Genomic DNA, 24,974 nt, shown 5'->3' with positions numbered 1-24,974 from the left:
TCAAGGTTATAGTGGCAGCAAATTCCAGAATTCATGTCAAGGTTCATCTCAACATAAAGGTCAAGGAGTGTCACAGTTAGGATGAGGGTTATATGCCATGATTATCAGGGACAGGAAGATGATCAAGTATCATAGCTCAAGGTGAATGTAATGGTCAGGATCAGCAGAGTGTCAGGAGGAGGGACAAAGAATGTTCAAGATAATAGTAAATATCAGGCTCAGGATCAGTTTCACAGTCAGAGTGAGGGCCAAGATAAAGATCCAGCTCTGAATGAGTGCTAGTATCAGAATTGGGACCAGGGTGAGGTAAGTGTCAGGTTAAGGATGAGAGTCCTGGTTATGGCAAATGTCAGATGCTCTGTCATTATGAGAAGCAGATTAATAAAATGCAAAGTACATTTCTCTTTTTTTACTGTTTTAATTTGTTCTTTTTAGTTATACATGACAGTAAAGTATATTTTGACATTTTTATACAAACATGGAGTGCATCTTATTCTAATTAGGATCCCAGTCTTGTGGTTGTACATGATGTGGAAATTCACTGTGGTATAATCAGATATGTACATAGGAAAGTTATGTCAGATTCATTCCAGTGTCTTTTCTATTCCTATCCCCATTCCCTTCACTTTATCCCCATTGTCTACTTTCAAAAAGTGAGAGGAGAGGATTTTGAACGTTTACACCATAAATAAAAGATAAATGTTTTAGTCTGATTTAAATATCATACTATATATATGCATTTAAATATCAATATTAATGATACTCCATTAATATGTAAAATTCTTGTCATATATCTGTTAAAAATAAATTTAAATTGTAAAACTAATTTAAAATTAAAATCAGTTGACTGTAAATATGTGGGTTTACTTCTCATAAGAAACATTGAGTTTATGCTGTGTGGCCCACACAGTTATATATATTCTGTTTCATTGGTCCATATATTTTTTATGATACTTCAATGCTGGTTTGAGTTATTATTACTTTGTAGCATGTTTTGAAATCAGATATTATAATGCTTTTAACCTTGTTCTTTTTGCTTAAGTTTGCTTAGGCTGTTCTAGGCATTTCGTGGTTCCATATGAATTTTAGGTTTTTTTTCTAGTTCTGTGAAGAATGTCATTGGTCCTTTTGCTGGAGATTGATTGAATGTGTTGATTTCTTTGGGTGGTGTGAAGATTTTAACATTAATTATCCCGACCCAAGAACAAAGGATATCTTTCCCTTTATTTGTTTCAACTTATTTCATGAATGTCTTATTTCCATTGTAGAGGTCTTTCACTTCATTTGCTAAATCTGCTGCTAGGGGTTCTTGATTGGTTTTAGTCTTCTACCCAGAGGTACTGCAATACTCATTCTTTTAATTTTCTTTTTTCTTTTTTGAGAGGGAATCTCCAAAAACTGCTGAGGCAGGCCTCAAACTTGCAGTCCTCCTACCAGGCCTCTAAAGTCACTGCAATTACAGGTGTGCGTCCCTGAACTCATTTTTTGTTTGGTTTGGTTTTGGGTAGCTATTCTAAATAGTATTGCAGTCTTGATTTTTTTTTTTCATTAGTTTACTGTTGGCATATCAAGTGGCACTTATTTTTATATGTTGATTTTATAGTCTGTAACTTTGCCATCCATAAACAGGGACAATTTACTTCCTCCTTTCCAACTGGAATGACCTTTATTTTTTTCTCTTGCTTAATTGTTCTATGATTCCTGTATCATGTGAATAAAAGTGAAGTAAACATTAGATCTTGTTCCCTGTTTTACAGAAAAAAACTTGAGATTTTCCTAATTCAGTATGATATTAGTTGTTTGTCTTATATAGCCTTTATTGTGCACAGATACATTCCTCCTATGCCTAATTTATTTGTTTTTATCATAAATGGGTATTGAATTTTATAGATCCTTTTTCTGCATCTATTGAGGTGCTCATATGGTTTTTACTTTCATTCTGTTAATGTGATGTATCGTGTTTTGGCATATGTTGAACCATCCTTGCACTCCTGGGATGAATTCCACCTGATTATGGTAAACAATCTTTTAAATTTGCTTTGGTTTGCTAGCATTTTGTTGAGAACTTTTGCATATGTATTTATCATAGATATTAATCTGTATTTTCATTTTTTCTGTATTTTTCTGGTTTTGGTATCAGGGAGATGCATTATTTGATGTTATTGTTGACAGATGTGGAAAATGACAAACCCCAAAATAGTGTGGCCCAGGAAGAGGAAGTGAGGAAGAAGGCAACACACTGGTAACATTGATCCTTTCCCAGTACATTCTTTCCCAGTGATAAGACAAGCCCTGGGCAGGATATAACATCAAGCCTAGAATGACAGTCTCTGGGAGAAGGCCAAAGCATTGATCCTTCCCAAAATAAAGCCTTTCCCAGATACTGACCACTGACCCCAGACCCTCCATCTGACCCAGTAAATACAAATCCCAAATTCCTGAGTGCCCAAACTGACATGCTCTGTTATTAATTAAGACACATCTCAATGTAACATATATAAGCAGACTCCTACTTTGGCCAGTGGCCCATTTTCCACCAGGAAAATGGGTTCATCAGAGGCATGACTCCACCACTGAATAAAGGCTTTGCTGATCCATGAAGTTTGCACCTGGTTCAGTCCTTTGGTGCTAAAATTGTAACTATTATTATTGGCATTATTGTAATTAATGATTGTATTGTGAAAGCCTGAAAAAACTCTCTTCCTACCTTGAGTGCAAAGATGTCTTAGTCAAATGTTTTGCAGATATCACCATGCAAGAATCTGTTATCTCCCCCTACTCATATGACTGTATCTAACACAGTGGGGTATCAAGCATGCTGTGCAAGCACTGAGCTACATCCCAGTCCTAGTTACAGTGGTTCTCAAAGTTAAGAATGTCATCAGAATCCCTTGAGAAGCATGTTAAAATAGATCACTAGGCCCCACCCACCAAATTTCTGATTCAGGTCATCCAGGTCTGGGGGAAAGAAAACTACATTTTTGACAATTTCCTAGATGATACTGATAGAGTCAGTCCTTGACCAAAGTATAACTGACTTATTGATATATAAGTAAAATGCCAAAGATCATCTTTAAAATGTACCATCCATTTGGCTGCAGGTCCCTTACCACCACCATTATAAATCTGCAGAGACCAAGGCCACCCTTCTCTCCAGGTCCCCACCCCAACAGGGGCTCTTCCCCTCCCTCTTTTTCTCTGCTCTCCCCAACCTTCAGCAACTGGGAGCCACTCAACTTTGACTGGACTGAAGCTGGAGGGTAGAAGTGGCAGCAGAGGGAGATGGATATCTGCGGGTTCCTCTGGTCCCACTGGCTATGTGGAATTGCTGCCACCAGGCTCCAAGTATTAGACAAGGAGGAGGACTGCAGTTGGGAGCATTCTCTAAATTGTACAGTGCTTGGTCCACATTGACCCCATAACATAAGCCATGCTGTGATGTCAAAACCACACAAAACTCCAGGGTAGTGTTGAGCAGGCCCAGGTGAGCTCAGAAATTCCTCAGAAACATTTGAGAGGAAATTAATTCTTAAGAATTTCTAAGATGAGATTCTTCTAGACTTCTGTGGGGAGCCATCAATGACTCATATGAGAACTGGACAAAGTTTGATCCATTAACCAGGAATTCCTGGCCTCAGGAACTCACAGTCAGATATTCACTGTTCGAGAATGTCTGAGTCATGAACCTTAGCTCACCGTACAGGCACCAGAGATGGGAGAGGTCTGCAGGAACCAAATGGCCTATTTACCTCCACCCACCATCCTGTTTTTCACAAGAAGCTCCTACTGGTCCCCTTTTATCTGTACCACTATAAACAAAGCAAGTGGGGCCTGCTTCTTTGTTAGAGCCAGACCCAACTAGATGGCTCAATCCCTCACGCCCTTCTTCAAAAATATTTTGCCCTTTTGTCTTTATTTCTGATATATATATATATATATATATATATATATATATATATATATTTTTTTTTTTTTTTTAACCTTTTATTTTGCAGTCAGCCTATCCCACTGATGGGAACACTTTCCCTTGCCCACACAGGATGTGAGCCAGAGACTTCAGCTATAGGGAGTTGTAGAAGGTGACTTAGCAACTATAAAAGTCCTTCTGCTTTTGATTATGGCTGCAACCTGGTACATGTAACTCTACGTTTACAAAGGCAGGATATGCTAGCAATATTGCTTTCAGAGGTACTTCAATAAACAGTAAAGTGGACTTCAGCAATGTTACATCCTGAACTGAAGAAACAAAACCAGAAAGAAATAATTGCCTCTCTTCAACAGGAAAAGGGGAATTTCCTTACAGTTTTCTAATTGATCTTATAACATTTATTGTTGCCAGCAGATATTAAAGATTTGCCAACAGTAGTTCAAGAAAAATTATTTGACGAGGTGCTTGATAGAGATGTTTAAGAAGAGGTAGAAAATGAATCTCTAATTATAAACTGGTCCTTGGAGTTGACTACCCATTTGGACAGTTTACTGTATGCATTTTGGAACTGGATTGTGGGAGACAGCTTACTATAACCTACAGTAATACAAGTTACCTGGGGCATTTATGATAAGAACTCAGTGCTTCAGAAAGCTCTATATGACAACCTGCATGATTGTAACCAAAAGCTTAGTACTTGTTTATGATGCCAATCCAATAATGGAGACAAGGTCTTGAGAAAAGGGAAAAAGAAGTTTTTTTTACTTTGCTAGCAAAGGAGAAACACAGGGGATTCTGCCCATCATGGGGAACAGGGGGTTTTTAAAGAGGTGATTCAGAGAAAATGAGATTAGGGAGATCAGGGAAAAGAAGATCAGGGAGGAGAAGTTTAGGGAAAAGAAGATCAGGGAGAAGTTTAGGGAAAATATAAGGGAGAAGGTTAGGGAAAAGAAGATTGGGAAAAAGAAAAACATGTAGTCAAAGCACCAAGTGAACCTGTTACATCTCCCCACTGTCAATTTCTAGCTTCCATTTCTATGGAAACTGGGTGATGACATCTCCAAGGAATTTACTGCTGAAAAGGGGCAATGAAGGGGGTCTTTAGAATGGAAGTTTTTTACTTGATGTTGCCATTTTTTCTTCTGAATTTTTGTTGCATAGTTGCAAAGGGAGGAACAGCAACAGAGCAGCAAATGGAAAAACACATACACAAGGGCAATGATGAACAGTTAGGATGAGGTAGAGAAGACCTAGTTAAATAAACAACATCTCTCGGTATCTAAGAGAAGAGCCTAGAGAAACAGTCAGTTAGGCTTACCCCCATCCCATCCAAAAGGGATGTGTTCAAGTGTCAGTTTTAGCCAGATTGCTCATTGCCTGATCTTTTCAATACTGGTCTCCACCTTGGAGGTGTTACTATAAATGCAGCAAGAGGTATTAGCTATAGCAAAAACTCCCCCTTGCTCAGCTAACAGATAGTCTAATGTCGTGTGGTTGTCTAGAACTACCTTGGCCAAGGAGTCCAGAGAAGTCTGTCAATTTGGGATGGACAAAGCCGTATGATTGACTAAGGCGATCAGAGTTTTTGACAGATTTCGGAGGACCCAATGGTATGCCACAATTCCCCACAAGGGTAATAAGGTACAACCAAAAAAGTATTCATCACCATCAGGAATTCCACTAGGGAGGTCCTGGGTCAGTAGAGTAAAAAGTTTTATGGAGCTTGCCCTGTGAACTGATTAAGGAAAGAATTGAAAATGCTGTCAGTAAATTCCCTAGAAAATATTGGGTGGGAGTTGTGAAATTTCTGAGGTATTCAGTAGCCCAAGGATTGTTATTAATTTTACAGACAAACACATGTCCTGCAATGAGGAAATAATCCTTGACTTTAAATCCTGTGCATTCCATCCAAGAATGATCTAGGAAGGAGTAGTCAGTTACTGCTGTAACCTTTTCTGCAGGAAATTGGACAATATTTTGTATATACAAAGGTCTCATTTTGAGATATTCTGGAATTCATACTCCTCTATGGACCAAGAAATTGTGTTAGATGCATGGAGCCCATATCTTGGGATCAACTCCTTTAAGATAACTCTTATTTATTTCCAAAGCCTTCTCTGTTCTGGTAGGATAAATCTATACCCACCCAGAGAAGGTGTTCAGCAGTACAAGTAAATATCTGAAGTATCCTGTGGTACAGTGAATTTGGGTTAAATCTATTTGCCAGGCTGTGTTCTCCCTTGTGTTCCTCTTAAAATAGGCTGCCTTTCACTATTGGGATTGTTATGGGCACATAACATGCAGTCACCTGCTGAATGTTTTTTTAGAAGTGTGGTCCCCACAAATGGGGCTTGATAAAATTCACCAAGGCATCCCTCCCAAAGTGCATATTCTCACAGGTGCTTCAACCAAGGGCAAGACCAGTGTTTCAGGTGGGAATATAAGTCCATGGGAATTTTGTCTCCACCTGGCAGTACTATCCAAGGAATCAAAACCCCATTCTTTGGCCCATTTTTCATCTTCCTCAGTATAAACAAGCTTGTATTGGTCCAATTTAAGCTGAGGTATCAGAGCCCCAATAAATGGCTTAACTCTTTGCAGCACTTTCGGCTGCCAGATCGGCAGTTCAATTTCCCCTAGTTACATGAATGTCTACCTTCTGGTGACTGGGACAGTGCATGATTGCCACCTGTTTTGATTCAGTCACTGCCTGTAATAATGCTAGTGTTTCAGGTCTATGTTTAATGTCCTTGTTTTCTGCAGTGAGGAGCCCTTTTTCTTTCCAAATAGCCCCGTGTACATGTACTATCATGAAAGCATATTTGGAATTAGCATAAATATTTACCTTCTTTCCTTTTGACAGCCTGAAAGCTCTTGTCAGAGTGATTAGCTCTGCCTTCTGGGCTGATGTTCCTGGTGGTAAAGTCTTAGCTTCCAGTACCCATTGTTCTGTGACCACAGTGTATCCAGCTACTTGCTGGCTATTGTCCATGAAGCTGCTCCCATCTGTGAAAAGGTCTGTGATAGGCTGATCAGACAAATCCAATATGCTAAAGTAAACAGTTTCTAAAATTTCTAGGCAATTATATTTATGGTCCCATTATCATCTAATGGTAACAGTGTTACTGGATTTAATGTAGACACGACTTTAAGGTTGATATTAGGGTTGTCTAGTAAGATAGCCTGATACCTCCTATCCGGTCAGCAGTCAGCCAGTAGCCACCCTTCTGTTCTAGTAGGACCAAGATTTGGTGAGAGACAAACACCATGATGGGCTGTCCTAGCATGAAATTTTCAGCTTCCGTAGCAAATCACAATTGGCAGCTACTGCCTGCAGGCAGGAAGCCATTCTTTTGTGGTGTGGTCAAGCTGTTTTGATAAATAGGCCACTGGTTGTGGTATATCTGCCAGTGTCTGTAAGAGAACCCCAAGGGTTATATCTTGTTTCTCATGCGTGTATAATCTGAATTCCTTTTATAAATCAGGAAGTCCCAGGGTAGGGGCAGTCATGAAGCTGTGTTTTAACTTCTCAAAAGCAGTGTGGCATTCTGGGGTCCAAATCAAAATTCTATTTCTGTTCCTTTTAATGTCTCATACAAGGGCTTTACTATCAGTCCTAAGTTAGGGATCCAGATCCAGCAGAATCCTGCCATTCCCAGGAAGTCCCATAATTTCCTCTGGTTTCTGGGTTCCCTAAGGCTTAAGATTGTCCACGTTCAGTCTGGCATCAGACTTTGGGTCCTTCACTAATCTGAAATTCCAGTTGAGTGACTTGTTTGCAAATTTGGGCCTTTTTGGTGGACACCTTATATACACATGAGGCCAGATGGTTTAGAGCAGTAGTAGTACTTAAAGACCATGTTCATAGTTTGAGCTAGCTATAAGCATGTCATCCACGTATTGCAAGAGGATTTCCTGATCCAGCTGCAGCCCTAACAGGTCTCTTGCCAGGCATTCATTAAACAGAGTAGGGGGCGTTTTAAATCCCTGAGGTAAGACAGTCCAGCAATACTGTGTAGTTACATTGGTATTTGGGTCTTACCATTCAAAAGCAAATAGTAATTGGGCCTTACTTTCCAGAGAGATGCAAAAGAATGCATCCTTTAAATCCAGCACTGTGAGCCAGTTATAGTTACCTGGCATTGTAGTCAAAGGGTGTATGGATTTGGTACTGTGGGATGAATGTCCTGAGCAATATAATTTTTAGCTCTCAAGTCTTTCACAGATTGGTACTCATCGTTGAGGTTTCTTAATCGGCAGGATAGGCGTATTGTAGGGTAACTGACAAGGTTGAATTGACTCCTATTTCAAAAACTTATCTACAAGTGGCTGAATTCCTATTAGTACCTTTCTTCTAAGGGGGTACTTTTTTTTTTTTTTTTTTTTTTAGTAGTTTACCCCCTCTTTAAGCAAGATCTTAACGGAAGTAATAGGAATGGTCCTCCCTGGGGTCTCATCAGCCCATGCAGTTTTACTCACTTTTTCACTTACCTCCAATTGGATGGGTTTGGTTTCCTTTTCCTGGTTAGAGAGCAAAAGCTAGACCTGGAGTGTACTTTCAGGAAGTACTTGCAGATAAAGCTGTTACTATTTGGGTGAGAATGTTATCTGTGCATTTAATTTACATAACAAATCTCATCCCAGGAGAGGGATAGGTCAATCTGGCATACACCATAAACTGCCTTAATTTTTTTCTCCCAGTTTACATAAAGGGAATGGAGCAATGGATGATGCCCAGTGTGACCTGTCACTCCAACTACTGCCATCTTGTTAGTGCTTAAGGGGGTTAATTTAGAACTTACAACAGAATAACTGGCACTAGTATTACCAGAAAGTCAATCAGTTAGGTCCCCACTGTCAATTGTACCAGAGGCTCCTCTGGGGCTATTGGTATAGAATAAGGTCTGGAGTCCAGGGCCCTGTCACTCATCATCTGAGTCTTGGATTCAGAAAACTGTTTCTTTTTCAGGGGAGTGATCTGGTCTTGGGGATTTTCACTTCCTTGGACAGTTCTTTTCCAATGTCCTTCCTCCTTACACTAGACACACTGGTTTTGCTTTAATGGACAGCATTCATTCCTGTCCCTTTCCTTTGGAGTTTCTTAAGACTCCCTTTGCAGGAGTTGCCAATAAAACACATGCTGATTTCTGTTCCTCTTGGGAGTGTAAGGAATCCCATGAAAACCACGCCAGATATGGGAAATCACATAAGGGAGTTTATTAAGCAAACAAAGTGTCTCTCTGCAGGGTAAGAGAGAAAATGAGAGAAAAAGAAAGGGAAAAAGAAAGGGTGTGTGCTAGAGAGCGTGGAAAAGCGAGGAGGAGAAAGAAAGTGAGTCAGGGGGAGAGAAAAACAAGAGAAAAAAAGATGGCAGGGTAGCTACCCTGAGGCAGTTGAATTCTGCTGGGCTAACAGGGGACCAATAATGGAGAAGGATACTTGCAAGCTGACTGATGAACCAATAGCTAGCTAGGATGTTCACAGACTGACAGTAGTTGGGAGGCAGGGAAATGGCTGCAACGGAAAGGACGGGGAGAGCAGCTTTGTACATTACAGGGAATTGTATACCTTAAAGGCAATATCAACCAGCTGTGAGGGATTCATACCAATTGCCCCTTCCACCTGCTGAAGTTTCCTCCTTATGTCTGGGGCACTTTGCTCAATGAAAGTCATATTGACCATACAAGGGTTTTCAGAGGCTTCTGGATCTGCATCTGTGTATTTCCTGTATGCCTGATAAACTCATGCTAAAAATTCATCATTGATCCTTTGCTGCAATTGCTGAATGTTATTTAAACTTTTCTGCTTGGGGTCCTCCCCTCCTGAATCCCACCAAAAGACATTTCTAATAAAGATTAATCATTGCACTGTTTGCCACCACATTGGGGTCCTAATCAAATTATTTTGCCAGCATAAGCTATTCCTAAGAGGGAGCCCAATTGGAACCTAAATATGGTGACAGACAGTATAATCTTCCCTTTATGTGAATGGCTCCCTATGGATCTATGAGAGTTAGTAGGAGTCATCAGTGGTGCCAGGCCAGCCAGCAGTTAGTTAAGCACCAGGTTAGAATTCGAATTTAAGGGGTTTATTATATTTATCAAATCCTCAACCTTCTCTACTGAATTTCTACTATCCTCACACATTAGAAACTGTGCCTTTCTCTGCACCTTCAACTGAGTCCCTGGATGTTCAGACTCCTTTTATATAGCAACATAAAAGCTTGTACATATGGAATCTCTTCCTATTTTCTTGACCTCTGGCAGAACAGCTCCAGCTGCAAGACCGTATGGTAATTCAGAGTAACAAACAATGGCCACCTTTCCTCCCCCTCCAGAACATACATTAGCCAGATTTTGTTACAGTAAAACACCATCTTTTCTTAGTCATACATTTATAGCTATACATGGCCCAGTCAGCCAGGATCTTTCTCAAGGGACCATCAGCAGAAATTGATGCAGTGTTGCCTGTAAGCTCGGCGGGCTCAGCTGCGGGACCAAATGTAAACTCGGCAGGCTTGGCAGGCACAGTTAGCAGCCAAAGAAAATGGGACAGAAAATTGGCTAAAGCAAGCTTTATTGGAATTTGGCTCTCGGGCAAAATTCCCAGACCCCCAGGGTATAGGGACCCAGAGAAAATCACAAGTGACCCTAGCTGCCCAGGGTTTTTATAGACTAGGATGGGAGGGGGTCTTGTTGAGTGACAGGTGGGTATGAAGGGTCAGTGTAACTTTCCATCCACCTTGCTGCGAACTTTCTGGTCACCTTTGGCGAGCTGGTCTTTGTTCTAGCTGCTCAGCTCTGCCCCCTACAGTCGCCTAATTTCCGACCTAACATCCGGACCTTTTTGGTGCTATAGGGCGCCGGAGTCTGTCTGGCTACTCCCTGCATGTTAGGGGGCATCGTGGGGAGAAAAAGGTTCGGGTTCTAGGTTGGTGGGGAAGCGACTATAAGAGTGTAGGAGCATCTGGTTGTAGGTCACCCTGGCAACCTCACTTATGCGGTTCCGGGCAAACCTGAGAAGACAGGGAACAATCATTAGCAGAAATTCTGTCACAAATAAGGGAGTAAGGGTAGAGGTCAGCCAGGTGATAAGAGTGGAGTTCAGCCATCCTGGTCAGGGGTCATTTGATTCTTCTTGCTTCAGCCTTTTATTTAAACGTCTGAGAGTTTCAATGTTGCTTTCATTAGACCGGTTTAATTGATGCAGCAACAATACTCTTTTTTAGGAAGAGGCGCAATTCCCTTTTGTCTGCTGTCAGATCTAGTGCTCGACGGTTCTGCAAGGAAACTTGAGCAATAAATGTTATTCATCTTTGCAGGGATGTCAGGGGGGCAGCAGATGCCTCTAATACCTTCTAGTGTTGCTCTTCTAGCTTTTGGTTAGCAGTGATTGCATAATTAAGTCCTCTTGTTGGTATAACCTGTGTTCAGTAGAGATCTCTATATTCCTGTAACTAGCAAGCATAGATTAAGCCTACCTATGTAGTTTAGGAGGATCTGTAGGCCTTAAACTGACTAAAAACTCCTGATTCTGGCAGTTTCTCTTGATAGTTAGCAGGTACACCTGCCTAAGAATTTCTCTCTTGTAGTTTTCAGTCTTTAATTATTTTAGGGAGGTTAACACAAGTGTACATCTTAGGTTGCATTTAACTATTGTTTCTCTTAAATGTCAAAGAATGGCTATATTTAGGTTTTAACTGTTTTGTTAGGTGTCTAAGATTAAGTTGGTCAAATTGGCCTGTTACTGACTTTTCTTGGCCTCTGTATTTAATCTCAATTTCTGAATCTGATCTTAACCATCCAGCAAATTAGTCTCACCAGTAAGAAAGTAAGAGTGCTAGGCTTTAACTTCAATGTCTATGACTTTACAGTTATTTATCCTTTTTTATCTAATTGGGGTTTACATTATTTGTCCTATCGGTGATGCCTTACCATTTCAAGTTAATTTATAGTGTTTGCTCTTGAACAATACTTCTGCCAAAATTAATCAGGCAACAGTTTACAAGGAAAATACAAAATGGAATCACCAACAGTAAAACATTCAGTTTGTGCAGTAGGTATCCTGAATGCTGGCTGAGTTATTCATTATATCCCCTGTTTGAGATCACAGTAATCTTTACAACAAACATCAAACTTTTGAACACAACTTTAAATGAATTAAAGTCTGGCTTATTTTGAAGCCATTCTAACATGCAGCCAGGTGAGGCAGAGCCTTATTTCAGATAAGGCGGGGCTTTTCACAAAACACAGATTTTGAAGATTAAGCAGAGATCAGATGGAACTCTGTTCTCTGTTGGAAATGCAGTTCTAAAGAGTTACATCAGCAATCATTATATATGTCTTATTATCAGGTTAAAGATTATGTAAGCATTATTCTTTGTTTTCAGGAAAGTTACAGAGACTAGGACATCTATGGAACTTTTCACAGCTGCAAAGTGCAATGTTAGCGGCTTTGTGTTGCTTTCATGGAAGTCCACTGTCCAAAGTTACTGTAAGGCAGGCAGGAACCAGAGAAGGGAACTGAGAAAACACTGGTTTTCTGGCAAAGGAATTCCTTCCTGCCTGAGATCAATGTCAGAGCTGATAGGATCCCAGCGAGGGTACTGCCACAGCAGTCAGGCATCTTGTGCCCCTGCACAGGAACATTCCCAGGTACCAAGCCACAGCCTGTCTCACGTACATATAACCAACTTAGTTGTATGCAAACTTGTTGAAATTTGCCTTTTACTTACACAGACTTTCTTAGCACTTACTTTGACCCTCATATATTCCATAACACAAGAACTTTCTGCCTTAGAAACATTCTTTTACTTTCTACTGAATACATTCCCATACTTAGAACCTTCTGTTTTTCTTTCCTATCTGGTGAGCACTTTGTGGTGAAAAATTCACACTCCTTCCATATAGCCCAAAGTGAGTGAGCAATCAAGAAGGCATATTTGGAATCTGTGTAGATGTTGATCTCTTTATCTTTGGATAAAATTAGAGCCCTGATCAGAGCAAAAAGTTCAGCCTTTTGGGAAGTGGTCCCTTCTGGAAGGCAGTTGGCTTCCAGAACTGAGGCGGTGGTGACTGCATAAAGCGGCTCTACAGCATCCATCAGGACCCAGCACAGAACTGCCGTGTACAAAAATGGTTAGGTCAGGTGAGGGGAGTGGGTAATTGAAGAGGTCTTCATGAGGTGAACATAGCATCTCTAGCACCTGTGGGAGTGGAAGGGATTTATGGTTTAAGAGGTCCTGCAGTTGATGGGTGGAAAATACAGTTACTGGTTGAAGTAGGATAAGTTTTAGAGCTTCATTAGTTAATTCAGCTGCTGTCGCCAGTGCTTGGAGAGATATGCCACCAGTCTGTAAGAAGGTCCAGTTGGTTGTGCAAGGAGGCCAGTGGCAACACCCTGTTTTTCATCCATGAAGAGATGGAAAGGACAGTTAGGGTTGGGAAGAGAGAGCAGGGGAGGATATAAGAGCATCCCTGAGCTTGTAAAAAGAGTTAGCTATCATCTCAGGGGAGGTAAGGAGCCCATGTGGAGTCTCCTTTGCTGCCTGATATAGGGGTTTGACAAGGAGTGCAAAATTAGGGACCCAGTGTCTGAAAAAACCAGTTAAACCCAGGAAGAAGAGAATGTCTTCTGCTGTTTCTGGCAGCTGTAAGTCACGCAGGGCTTGGATTCTGTCTGTTGTGAGATTCTTAGAGGTAGGAGTGAGGAGTATGCCCAAATATGTGACTGAAGGGGTGGTGAGCTGGGCTTTGGCTGGAGACTTGATGGCCTTGAGACCCCAGGAAATTAAGGAGCTGGGCAGTGTGGGTCCGGGAAGCCTTGAGGGATGGGCTACATAGAAAGAGGTTATCCACATATTGTAGGAGTGTGCTACTTTCCAAATCACAAGTAGCCAAATCCTGAGCTAAGACTTGCCCAAATAGGTGAGGACTGTCCTAGAAGCTTTGGGGTAAAACTGTCCATGTCAGTTGTTGAGACCTAAAGGATGTAGGATCCTCCTTTGTGAAGGTAAGGAGGTAATAGGAGTCAGAGTGAAGGGGAACTGTAAAGAACGCATCTTTGAGATTCAGGACTGTGAAGTGGGTGGTAGAAGGGGGGATGTGAGAAGGAAGGTGTAAGGGTTAGGAACCATGGGGTGGATGGGAATAACTGCCTCATTAATTAGATGGAGGTCCTGGACCAAGCAATAGGTTCCTGAGGGTTTACGTACTGGCAGTATGGGGGTGTTACAGGGGAGTCAGTAGGGAAAAGGAGTCCCTGAGTAAGAAACTGGTCTATAATGGATTTAAGTCCTTCCCTGTGAGTACGGGAAATTGGAAACTGGGGAAGTGAGGGAAACTTAGCTTGAGGTTTTAGTTGGATAAGGACTGGCTTATGGTGGGAGGCTATGACTGGCTTGGACGTGTTCCAGACTTGGGGGTTGACCAGGTCTGGGGCAACGGTAGGGTAGGTGGTGTGGGAGCACTAGTAAATGTATGAAACAGAGGTAGAAGAAGGTGAGCACTAGCATTGTGCCTGGGAAGAAGCTGTAGGGTGGATCCTAGGGGTTGGAGAACATCTCTTCCTAGGAGGGGGACTGGACAGGAGGGAATAACTAGGAGTGAGTGTGTAAAAGGATATCCCTCTAGGGCACAGGCTAATTTAGCTATTCTGCTTGGGAAGGAGGGTTTTCTGTCAATTCCCATAACCAAAACCTGGGAAAGAAATAAAGGCTTAGAGTGGGCAGGCAAGACAGAATAGGTGGCCCCCATATCCACAAAGAAAATTATGGACTTATTCGTTACCTGGAGCTTTTACCCTGGGCCTGGCTAGGGTTATAGGGGTCCTCGAGTCTGGGCTCCTTCAGTCTTCTGTGAATCCCAAAAGCTCATGGGAAGGGACCGCCTGGCTGACCACACCTCTGCGTAGAGATGCTGGGGAGGGACTGGCCATAGGGCAGTCACTCTTCCAGTGGCCTGCTTGTTTGCAGGTGGGACACGGCCTGGTGGGGGGTCGTGGGTTTGGACATAGAGCCCAGTGACCTTCCCATTTGCACTTGAAGCAAGCCCCTGGAGGAGACGATTGCTGGTCCCCTTTGAAGCGCTCCTTGGAGCCTCAGGCCTTAGGGTAGTTACCAAGGCTTGGGATTGGAGTGTCACCTTTTTCTGTAAATAAGCTTGCCTGGCCAATTCAGCTGATTTTGGGGGCATTACAGACTTTGAAGGCCATTGTCACCAGATCTCGGATAGGGGTTTGAGGGCCTTCCTCAGCTTGCTTGAGCTTTTTTCTTATATCAGAGGCTGATTGAAAAATGAAGTGGGTTGCTAGCACTGTAGCACCAGAGGGAAATTTAGGGTCCACTTTAGTATATCTAGTAAGGGCCTCTGTAAGGCGGTTAAGAAACAGAGCTGGATTCTCCTCTGGATTCTGGGTAATTTTCCTCAGTTTATCAAAGTTTACCACCTTATTGGAGACTGCTTGCATGCCTGCTGTGAGGTATTGGACCATGCAAGCAGAGTGACGATGGCCCTGCTGGCCTTCCTGATAGTTCCAGCTTGGTTCAGTTATTGGATCCTGCTCCTGTGGGTAAAGTTATGTCCATTCAATGGGCTTGGTCAACGTGGTCCTGTGCTGCCTGTTGGATACTGGGAGTAGAAGAAAGAATATTAAGACTATAAGTTTGGGAAAGATACTCAAATTCCTTAATATAAGTAGAGGAATCAGCAGAGAAAGACCCTAAATGAGAATGGAACTTAGATTCACATAACCCTTTTGCACTAACTATTTCCCGGAGAGGATAAAGAAGCTCTGGGTTAGGCAGTGGGAGAGTCTGATAAAGTTGCGTGTTAGTGCTGACGGGAGGAGGGAACAGACTAGGCAGAGAGACATTCTGACGGAAGAGGTGGGAGGGGAAGTAGGAGGTCTCCGAGGAGGAAGGGGGAAGAGCTGCATCCACGGGAGGAGGGGGCGAGTTTTTGGCCGGAGGAGGACAGGAAGAGGAGGTGGAGTCCTGGCCAGAGCATGGAGGCAGACGGGGTTTGGGACAGCTCATGGGAGGAGAATGTGGGTGGTGGAGCAGGTAGAAGGAGGAGTGGGGCAAGCGCCAAATTCCAAAAAGAAAGCTTGCGAATGGTTGCGAGTGCCTTTTGGTGGCCATCTTGAGATCTAAAACATACTTGAGATCTAAAACAAGCTGCTTACGGCTTAAGTTTTTGGAAAGTCCCAGTTTAGTAAAATTACGGTGGATACACCCCAAAGGAATTTTGGGGTCTAGTGAGCTCCTGGTATTTCCCATTAGCCGTCCAATTTCACCCAGACAGGTATGCTGGAATCAGAAAAGGTGTCCCAGTTCTGACTCCTGCACACCAGAGAACGGTGGGCGGGCTGAAAATCAAGACATCTCTCGACTTTCAGGGGCCCAAAAACAGAAAAATGGGGGGCTGGCTGGAGGCTGGAACATCTTCACAACAACCAGAGCCCAAACGGAGCAGAGGCCTGTGGGGTGCCCACGGACAGACCTCCTGCAGAACGGAGGGTATAAATTGGACCGGCATATGGGAAAAACCCAGGGAACTTACCACGCTTTTAAGTGGGATGGATCAAATGGAGTAGAGCTGAGCGGGACAGATTGGAATCTCCTGCTTCTTCTGAGAAGGGGGTGGATCTCAACCCCTAGGTGGGGGAGCCCGAAAAACCCCCTCCCAGGTTTCAGCACCAAATGTAAGCTCGGCGGGCTCAGCTGCGGGACCAAATGTAAACTCGGCAGGCTTGGCGGGCACAGTTAGCAGCCAAAGAAAATGGGACAGAAAATTGGCCAAAGCAAGCTTTATTGGAATTTGGCTCTCGGGTAAAATTCCCAGACCCCCAGGGTATAGGGACCCAGAGAAAATCACAAGTGGCCCTGGCTGCCCAGGGTTTTTATAGACTAGGATGGGAGGGGGTCTTGTTGAGTGACAGGTGGGTGTGAAGGGTCAGTGTAACTTTCCATCCACCTTGCTGCGAACTTTCTGGTCACCTTTGGCGAGCTGGTCTTTGTTCTAGCTGCTCAGCTCTGCCCCCTACAGTCGCCTAATTTCCGACCTAACATCGCCCATGCTTTATAGGGACCAGGAATGGAAGAAAACAACAACCCAGACAATCAGAGGGAATTCCCAAACACAAGTCCAACAAACATGAAAACCTAGACCAGATCAGAAGGAAGTAAATATCCCTAGGTTCTCAAGTCCCACTTGTGTCTCAAGTCACAAGTCATGACTCCTTCACCACTGGTGCCACAGATGTCCCCAGAAAGAAGCACTAGATGTTCCCACAAAGAGTATCTAAGTGTATGGAGTCAAGGGCCTTGGCATCCACACTGGGGGATGGCCAAGGATGTCAGTTTCCTTTTTCTCAAAGTAGAGCAACTGATGGAGCAACTTCTGCTGTTCAGAGAAAGAAGGCAGGAGTTCCCTGAAGCAAAAAGACCTTTGGCAGGTGCTGGGATGGTCCCTCTCTCCCTCCCTTTACTCACAGGATTAGCTCCTCTTGTTTGGTGGAGGCAAACTCTCACCATCTCCCAATTTCTCCAGCAGTCAACTCTCAACAAATTCACTAGCCACCTTGTATCCTCAGCATGGAAGTGGGAGTCACTTGGAGTGCCAGACCTTCCCAAGAAAACTGGAGTGGGAGCTGCTCTCTGGTCCTGCCAACATCACCAAATTTGTAACCAAAACTGAGTTCTGGTTCTTGACACCAATCCAATAATGAAGACAAGGTCTTAAGAAAAAGGAAAAAAGAAAGTTTATTGCTTTGCTAGCAAAGGAGAAACACAGGGGATTCCTGTCCCAAAAGCTGTGATTCTGCCCATTGTTGCTACCAGGGGGCAAACTCTGGGGTCCAGTGAGTGTCGAAGGGGGATTGGAAAATAAAGATTGACAAGCACAGATCTTGAAGATAAGGCTGGGATCAGGTAGAGCCTGCTCTCTGATGGAGATGCAGGTCTGAAGAATTATGCCAGCAATCTTTACTTATATGTGTCTTTTTATCAGGTTACAGATTATGCAAGCATTATTCTTTGTTTTCAGGAACATTACAGAAACTAGGACATCTATGTAGCTTTTCTGCAGTAGCAATCCATGGTTGCAAAGTGCAATGTTAGGAGCTTTGTGTAGCTCTCAAGAAAGTCCATTGTTAAAAGTTGCTATAAGGTGGACAGGAACCCCAGAAGCAGAGTTAGTGAAACATTGTGGTTGTCTAGCATAAGAATTCCTTTCTTCCCAGGAGCTGTGTGCCTGAGATCAAGGTTAGAACTGACAGGGCTCTTGCACAGTGCCTCCTCATGCAGGGCATTGCTATAGCAGCTAGGCATTCTATGCCTTTGCACAGGAACCGGGCATGTCACAGTCATGAGGGCATCAGAGACCCCTGATCACAGTAACTGCTCTTCCATCCTCCATCACCTCTCCCAACAACCCATCATGGGGAACAGGGTTTTGTTTTTTTTTTAAAGAGGTGATTCATAGGAAAATAAGATTAGGGAGGAGAAATCAGGGAAGAAGATCAGGGAAAAGAAGATCAGGGAGGATAAGTTTAGGGAAAAGAAGGTCAGAAAGAAGTTTAGGGGAAAAGATCAGGGAGAAGGTTAGGAAAAAATTAGGTTGGGAAAAAGAAAAACATGTAGTCAAAGTGAACTACATGTTTGTGGTTATGATTCACACTGGTTTTACACACAATGGAAAGACTGGGAATCCTGGCATTCTCAGTTTTTATTTTTCCTTGAGAGAACAACGGCAAGAAAACTGGGCATTTATCCTCTCTCTTGCTAGTAAGCCCAGAGCAAGTTTGGAATAGACACACATTTTTTTTTCACACTTTCATGTATTCTTCCATCACCAATTATAGTTAATGGAGTAAAATATTCTAGGGAGAAACCTTAGGATATACTTAGTTTCAAGGGTTTTATCTGCTTTTGTTGTTGGAACAATTTGTTTTGTTTTGTTTTGTTTTTTTGTTTTTAAAGCCCAATTGTTCTGAGCTATACTAGGAGTCACTGTTCTGCTTTGGCTGCCATGCAAAATGATGGCTATGGCAATTGAGGATGTTCTTTCTTGAACACCAAAGATACCACCATCATGTTTTTACCTCTGGTCAACAGTGAAAGGAAGCCATACCACATGTATTTTCCTTCTTAGGAAGTATTGAGGAACACCAGGAGAAACTGCTCAGGGAGTACCTGGACTGCTGCATGACCCAAGGAGGAATTCTGGTTGCTATGCAGAAAAGTTCTCAGCCTGGACCCTGTATATGAAATGGTGAAAGGAGACCTGCTCTTGTGGCAAAGCAAAGACCCCTCCTTGTGATTCTCATGCTCCCCAGAGACTCCATAACTCTGCATGGCATCCTAAGGATTATTGCAAGTTGAGTGAAAAGTTATCTGCAGATGGTGCAGAAAAGGTTAAACGAAGAACTTTCCCATTTGTGTGTTTGGCATTGGTTTTTTTAAATTTGACAGATTTACTTTATTAAAATTAAAAAGTGGGCTGGGGATATAGTTCAGTTGGTAGACTGCTTGCCTTGCATGCACAAGGCCCTGAGTTCAATCCCGAGACCCCCAAAAAAATAAAAAATAAAAAGTTATGCTTTTTTAAGAATGAAGGAAGGAAGGACTGTAGAGAGGGAAAAGAGGGGGGGGAAGAGTGGGGGGAAGGGAAAAAATAACAGAATGAATCAAACAACATTACCCTATGTAAATTTATGATTACACAAATGGTATGCCTTTACTCCATGTACAAACAGAAACAACATGTATCCCATTTGTTTACAATAAAAAAAAGAAAAAAAAAACAGGCACAATCCTTACTCTCATGGTGCTTATGGTAGGCATTTAATCACTAAATTGAGAAGATAAATTTATCTAAGACTATTGAAACTTTCTATAACCACTTTTAACATCGTTTCTACAATGTATTCTACGTATAAAAGGAAAATGTTAGGAAAGAAAATGTTCTTTTTCTCCTGTATATCATTGTACATGATTATAAAATGGAGGCAAACATGGTTTCAAACATCTTTAAAAATAAGGTTTCATAACTAAATAATTAATAAGCAAGAGATTTTTTTTAATGTTGAATTCCAAAGTCTACTTGTTGAATCCACCAGAAAACATACACCTCTGTCTTTACCATTTTTCCTTGTCTTGAGGACTATTTTTACAAAACTTAGAAACATCTTTACTCATAGAAGTGCATCATCCAGAGGCTGGGGAGATAGATCAGAGTCGATAGAGTGCCTGGGTTCGATCCCCAACACCCCCCCAAAAAAAAAAAAAAAGAAAAAGAAAAAAAAGAAGTGCATCATCCAGTTATGACTGTCATTAATTTTTGTGTACCATTCCAAGGGAGATATTCCAAAAGCCTGATTCCTCAAAATGACAATTTTTAAAGGCTTAATGGTTTATGGTAGGAGACTCTAGGACATAAATAATGAAACATTCTATTCATAGCAAGAAATCTGAGACTATGGAGAAGGTAAAAAATACACTCAGCTAACAAAAGATATGATAGGTTGCTGATAGATTTTCTTTGCCTGCCCCAAAGCATTCATATTGTTATGTCTTAACTCCACTTATTTCTATTTATTGATAAAAAAAGTTATGCTTCTCCAATGATAGCACTAACAAAATGAAAAAAAAAACAAGCCATACAATAGAAGAAAATATTTGTAGTGTATACATACTTGACAAAGAATTTAGATCCAAAATAACTACGTTATTCTCACAACTCAAAATGAAACAAATGATAATAAAAAATTGGATGAAAGATTTGAACAAGCACTTCACATACATACATACACATACATATACACATAGACAAGAGTATAACTACATTGGGTGGTCTGTAGAAGAGCTTCTTTTTAATATGTATGTATACACACACACACACACACACACACATGCACTGAAGTCAATAAGAGTAGGAAAAAAGCAAGACAGAAACACATTGTCTATCATCATATCATCAGGGAAGAGCAAATTAAAAACATACCAAGTTATTACTATAAGCTGCTATAATGGCAACAGTTTTAAAAGACTGACAATATCAAGTACTGGAAAAAACTTGGAACAACTAGAACTCACATACATTTCCATTGGGAATGTAAAATGTTGCAATTATTTTGGAAAAGAGTTTGTCAGTCAGCATTGCATGTTTATTTGAGAAGGAGATGACAAGATTGGAAAGGACTCAATAGTCCTTTATCAGGATAGTTATCAGGATCTTCTTTCTTATAGATATTTCTTTTATTACTATTTCATAGTTGATAATTCCTCACAATTATACAATATTCTAATTGGTGTAGTGGGGAATGCATGGGCCTTTGTGTCACACATAGATTCTAATCTTGAACACTTATTAGCTGTGAGAACTGAGGTAAGTCGTTTCTGTTTAATAATGTATTAGTCAGTTTGCATTACTATAAGAAGATATCTTAGACAAACTAACTTTATAAAAAAAGGAAGTTTAAATGCTTATAGTTCTAGAGGTTGAAAGTCCAAGATTGGGCTGCCTCATTACTTTATCCTCTGGTGAGGGCCTAAGGTAGATGACATCACAGCAGTAGGTGTGTGTGGGGGGGTGGGAAGAAGAGATCACATCTTGAAAAAGGAAGAAAGTGACTGGAGTTCCACAGTCTTTTCCCAAGGGCATAATCCCAATGGACCTATGGACTTCCCCTAGGCCCTACCTTTTAAGGGTTCCACACCACCTGCCAGTATCACTCTACCTTGGGAACTATGCTTCCCAAACATGAACTCTTGGAGGACACACCCAAACTATATCAAAACTATGGCATTTTACCTCTCTTACCCAAGGATCATGTTCATCTCACAAATGAAATATGCATTCATTCCATCCTAAATAGGCCCAAAGTCTTAACTGTTCCAGCATCACTAAAAAATCCAAGACCATAATTTCCTTTGAGACTCAAGAAAACTCTCAACTATGAGACCCTCATAAAATAAAATTTTTAAAAAATTATATATTTCCAAGATACAATGGCAAGATAGGATTGATAAAAACATTTCTATTCCAAAAGGGATAAATCAGAATAGAGAAAGGAGTAATTGGCCCAAAGCAATACTGAAACTCATCATGGCAGATAATTAATTTTAAAGTTTCAGGTCTGGCACATTGTACACATTGTGGTGAGGGTTGAACCCTTAAGTCTTGGCTGGCTATTCTCTTGGGTTAGTCTTGCACAATGCCTACAGCTTCCCCTGGCAGGCATTGTCCATTACTATTTTCTCTATTATTCTAGGGTCCTCCCTGAGCTCCATTAGGCATTCCCTCATTGGGGCCTCTCTGCAGGGAATCTGCCCCTGCATTAAACTTCTGCTGGCCTCCCATGTGTTTCCTTTAAAATTTCTCTGTATGCTATCAGGAGCTCATAACTCTTGCATTCTGTATGCAGGCAAAAACAGTTCCACATGGACACCAAATCTGCTAGTGGTGCAAACTGCACCTGGATGTACTTGAGCAAATGCTGCAGCTATAAAGTTCTTTATTGGCAAAATGCAGGGAAACAAATCCCAAGCAAATGGAGAGTATGTAAGATTTGGTCCCTGGAACAATTCTTCCCTGGAAGATTCCAAGGAGTAGATTCAAAGATTTTGAGATGCCCTCAAGGCCTTTTTCCAATTGTCCTATTAGAATTCCAGATAATCTTTTTTTTTATATTTATTTTTATATCATTTAAATTTTTGTGGTGCTGGGGAGCAAACCCAGGGCCATGCACATGCTGGGCAAGTGCTGTTCCTCTGAGCTACACCCTCAGCCTCCCTGCTAATCCTTTCAGTAAGTGGTTGCTTAGGTGCACCTTCCTCTCCCAAACACACTTTTCCACCTGGCTCCAAATCTTTGCACTCAGTTTGCTCTTGTACCCAAGTCTCACTAAAAGTGTAAATCTCACTAAAAGTGTAAAACTATAAATCTCACTAAAAGTGGTCAATAATACTCATGCTGCACCCTGAATGCTTTGTTATTTTGAAATCTCTTCTGCCAAATAAACTAGTCCACCACTCTTAATTTTGATCTGTCACAAAATCTTAGGGCATGGACACAATGCGCACAGTCTCTTTGCCAGAGTGTACCAAAAATGACCTTTCTAATTTCCAACAGAGTCCCCATTTCCATCTAGGATTAGATCCCTGTCACTTATCTTCTGTGCTCTCACCAGAATTGCACATAACAGTGCAATTATAGCATTCCCAGCTTTTTCTTGCCTGCTTCTCCAAGCTCTTCCAACCTCTACCTGGAATCCAACTTCAAACCTGTTTCCACATTATAGTATAGTTATACAAACCCCCACTCCTCAGTACTAGTTTTCTGTATTAGTTTGTTTTTCATTACTGTAATGAAATACCTGAAGTGGATTTATGTAACTCATAGGTCTAGGAATTCAAAGGCATGGTGTTGGCATCAGCTCATTTCTGGTGAGGACCTCATGGCAGATGGCCCAAGCACATGGAAGAGAGAGAAAAGACAACACCAAGCAGGAAGCCAGAGTGAAGTTCAGGGGTTAGGTTCACTCTTGTTAAAACAACTCACTTTCTTAATAAACTACCTTTATCTTTTCCAAGGGCAGAGCCCTCAATGACCATAAGGATCCTCCAGTAGGGCCTGCCTCTTAAAGGTCCATATCAACTTTTAACATCACCACACCAAGGACCAAGCTTCCAACACATGAACCCTTGGGGGATACATTCCAACCCTATCTAAACTATAGCAAAAAATTATTCATTCATAGGAAATTTTTGAGTGCTTTGTATGTGGAAGACACTGTGTTAACTTCTAGGAAAACAAAGGTGAAGATGACAGAAATGATAGTACCTTAAACATTACAGAGGTGGAGTCGGGGTAAACAAATAATTAAAATAATTACTATATTTTGTTATGATTAACATTGTCAAAGGAACATAGGTTTCTGTGAAAATAAAAAGCAGGGCAGTTAAGGCATGGTAGTTCAGAGAAACTAAGTCAATCTGGTTCAGATTTGATAGGTACATAGAAACTGACAAGGGAAGTGGGAGGCTGGAGACTTTCAGGAAAAATGAAGAGTAAAGGGTTAGGACTTGAGGATCCACAGGCTGGGTAAATTTGACAAAGGAAGGTAAGGCCAAATGGAGATGCATAAACATCACTGGAATGTCTATGTGGAGAATGGATTATATGTGTGGGTGGATGGAGAAGTGAGAGTAGATTAGGGACTTGGGTTAGGCTACTAGTAGTCTGTGAAAAAGATATTAGTGGCCTGGGAAATGGTGGTGGCAGTAGAGAGAGTGGATAGATTCAAGATTCATACATGAGAGGTGGGGCAGACAGGACTTTGGTAAGAGACACAAAATGTTCATGAAAATTCTAAGGATTATGCATAAGCTACTATCTGGTGGGTTCACTGACACTACTGTGATAAATTCTGAATAAGCACAAGTTTGGGAACAGGAACATTTAAGTGGAGACCATCTCCAAGTGGAGATAGATAAACAGACAGTGTCATTAGACCACAGCTGGAACAGCACAGAGATATGAAATTGAGAGCCAAGGCCTACACACAGTAAGATGATCAGTAAGATGAAAAAGTCTAGTTGAGACAGCAATGGTAACTCTCTTTTCTTGGTTGAGTCCCAGTAGTCTCAATTCTAAAATAGTTTAGTATCTGGTTTATATTGTGAAGTGCTGACAGTAAAGCAATAATGTAATCCTTAAGTTAACACTTTTTTCTTTCATTTTTTTTTCAACTATTTCAGAATGAGTAACTACTATAAAAAAGGATTTGTGGCTCTATGCTATGGAATTCAAATCGGAGATAATGGAACAATGGGAACTGCCCAGTCTATTTCCTGCCACTCCAACATTTGACACGGCTCTTTTGGAATACAGGACTCAACACTTGACATGATTCTGTTGATCGTCCGCCCCCTTGGGGGCCATAGGCATGGCATGTCTCCATGTGTAGTTGCTTTTAATATTAATAATCAATATATAATTAGAAACTTATTGGAAAAACACTGGGAAAGTTTTACTGTATTGGG

At 41.5% G+C, this 24,974-nt stretch overlaps 1 pseudogene; it reads left to right on the top strand.

Annotated features, from left to right (window-relative positions):
* The first annotated feature begins 271 nt into the window (after nt 1-271).
* Nucleotides 272-19,196, top strand: LOC124985164 (ubiquitin thioesterase ZRANB1-like; annotated as a pseudogene).
* Nucleotides 19,197-24,974: the final 5,778 nt, after the last annotated feature.

The sequence above is a fragment of the Sciurus carolinensis genome, chromosome 1 (genome assembly GCF_902686445.1).
Source record: "Sciurus carolinensis chromosome 1, mSciCar1.2, whole genome shotgun sequence".
Lineage (NCBI taxonomy): Eukaryota > Metazoa > Chordata > Mammalia > Rodentia > Sciuridae > Sciurus > Sciurus carolinensis.
Note: the sequence above shows the minus strand (reverse complement) of the source record. Positions and strands in the feature narration are given on the sequence as shown.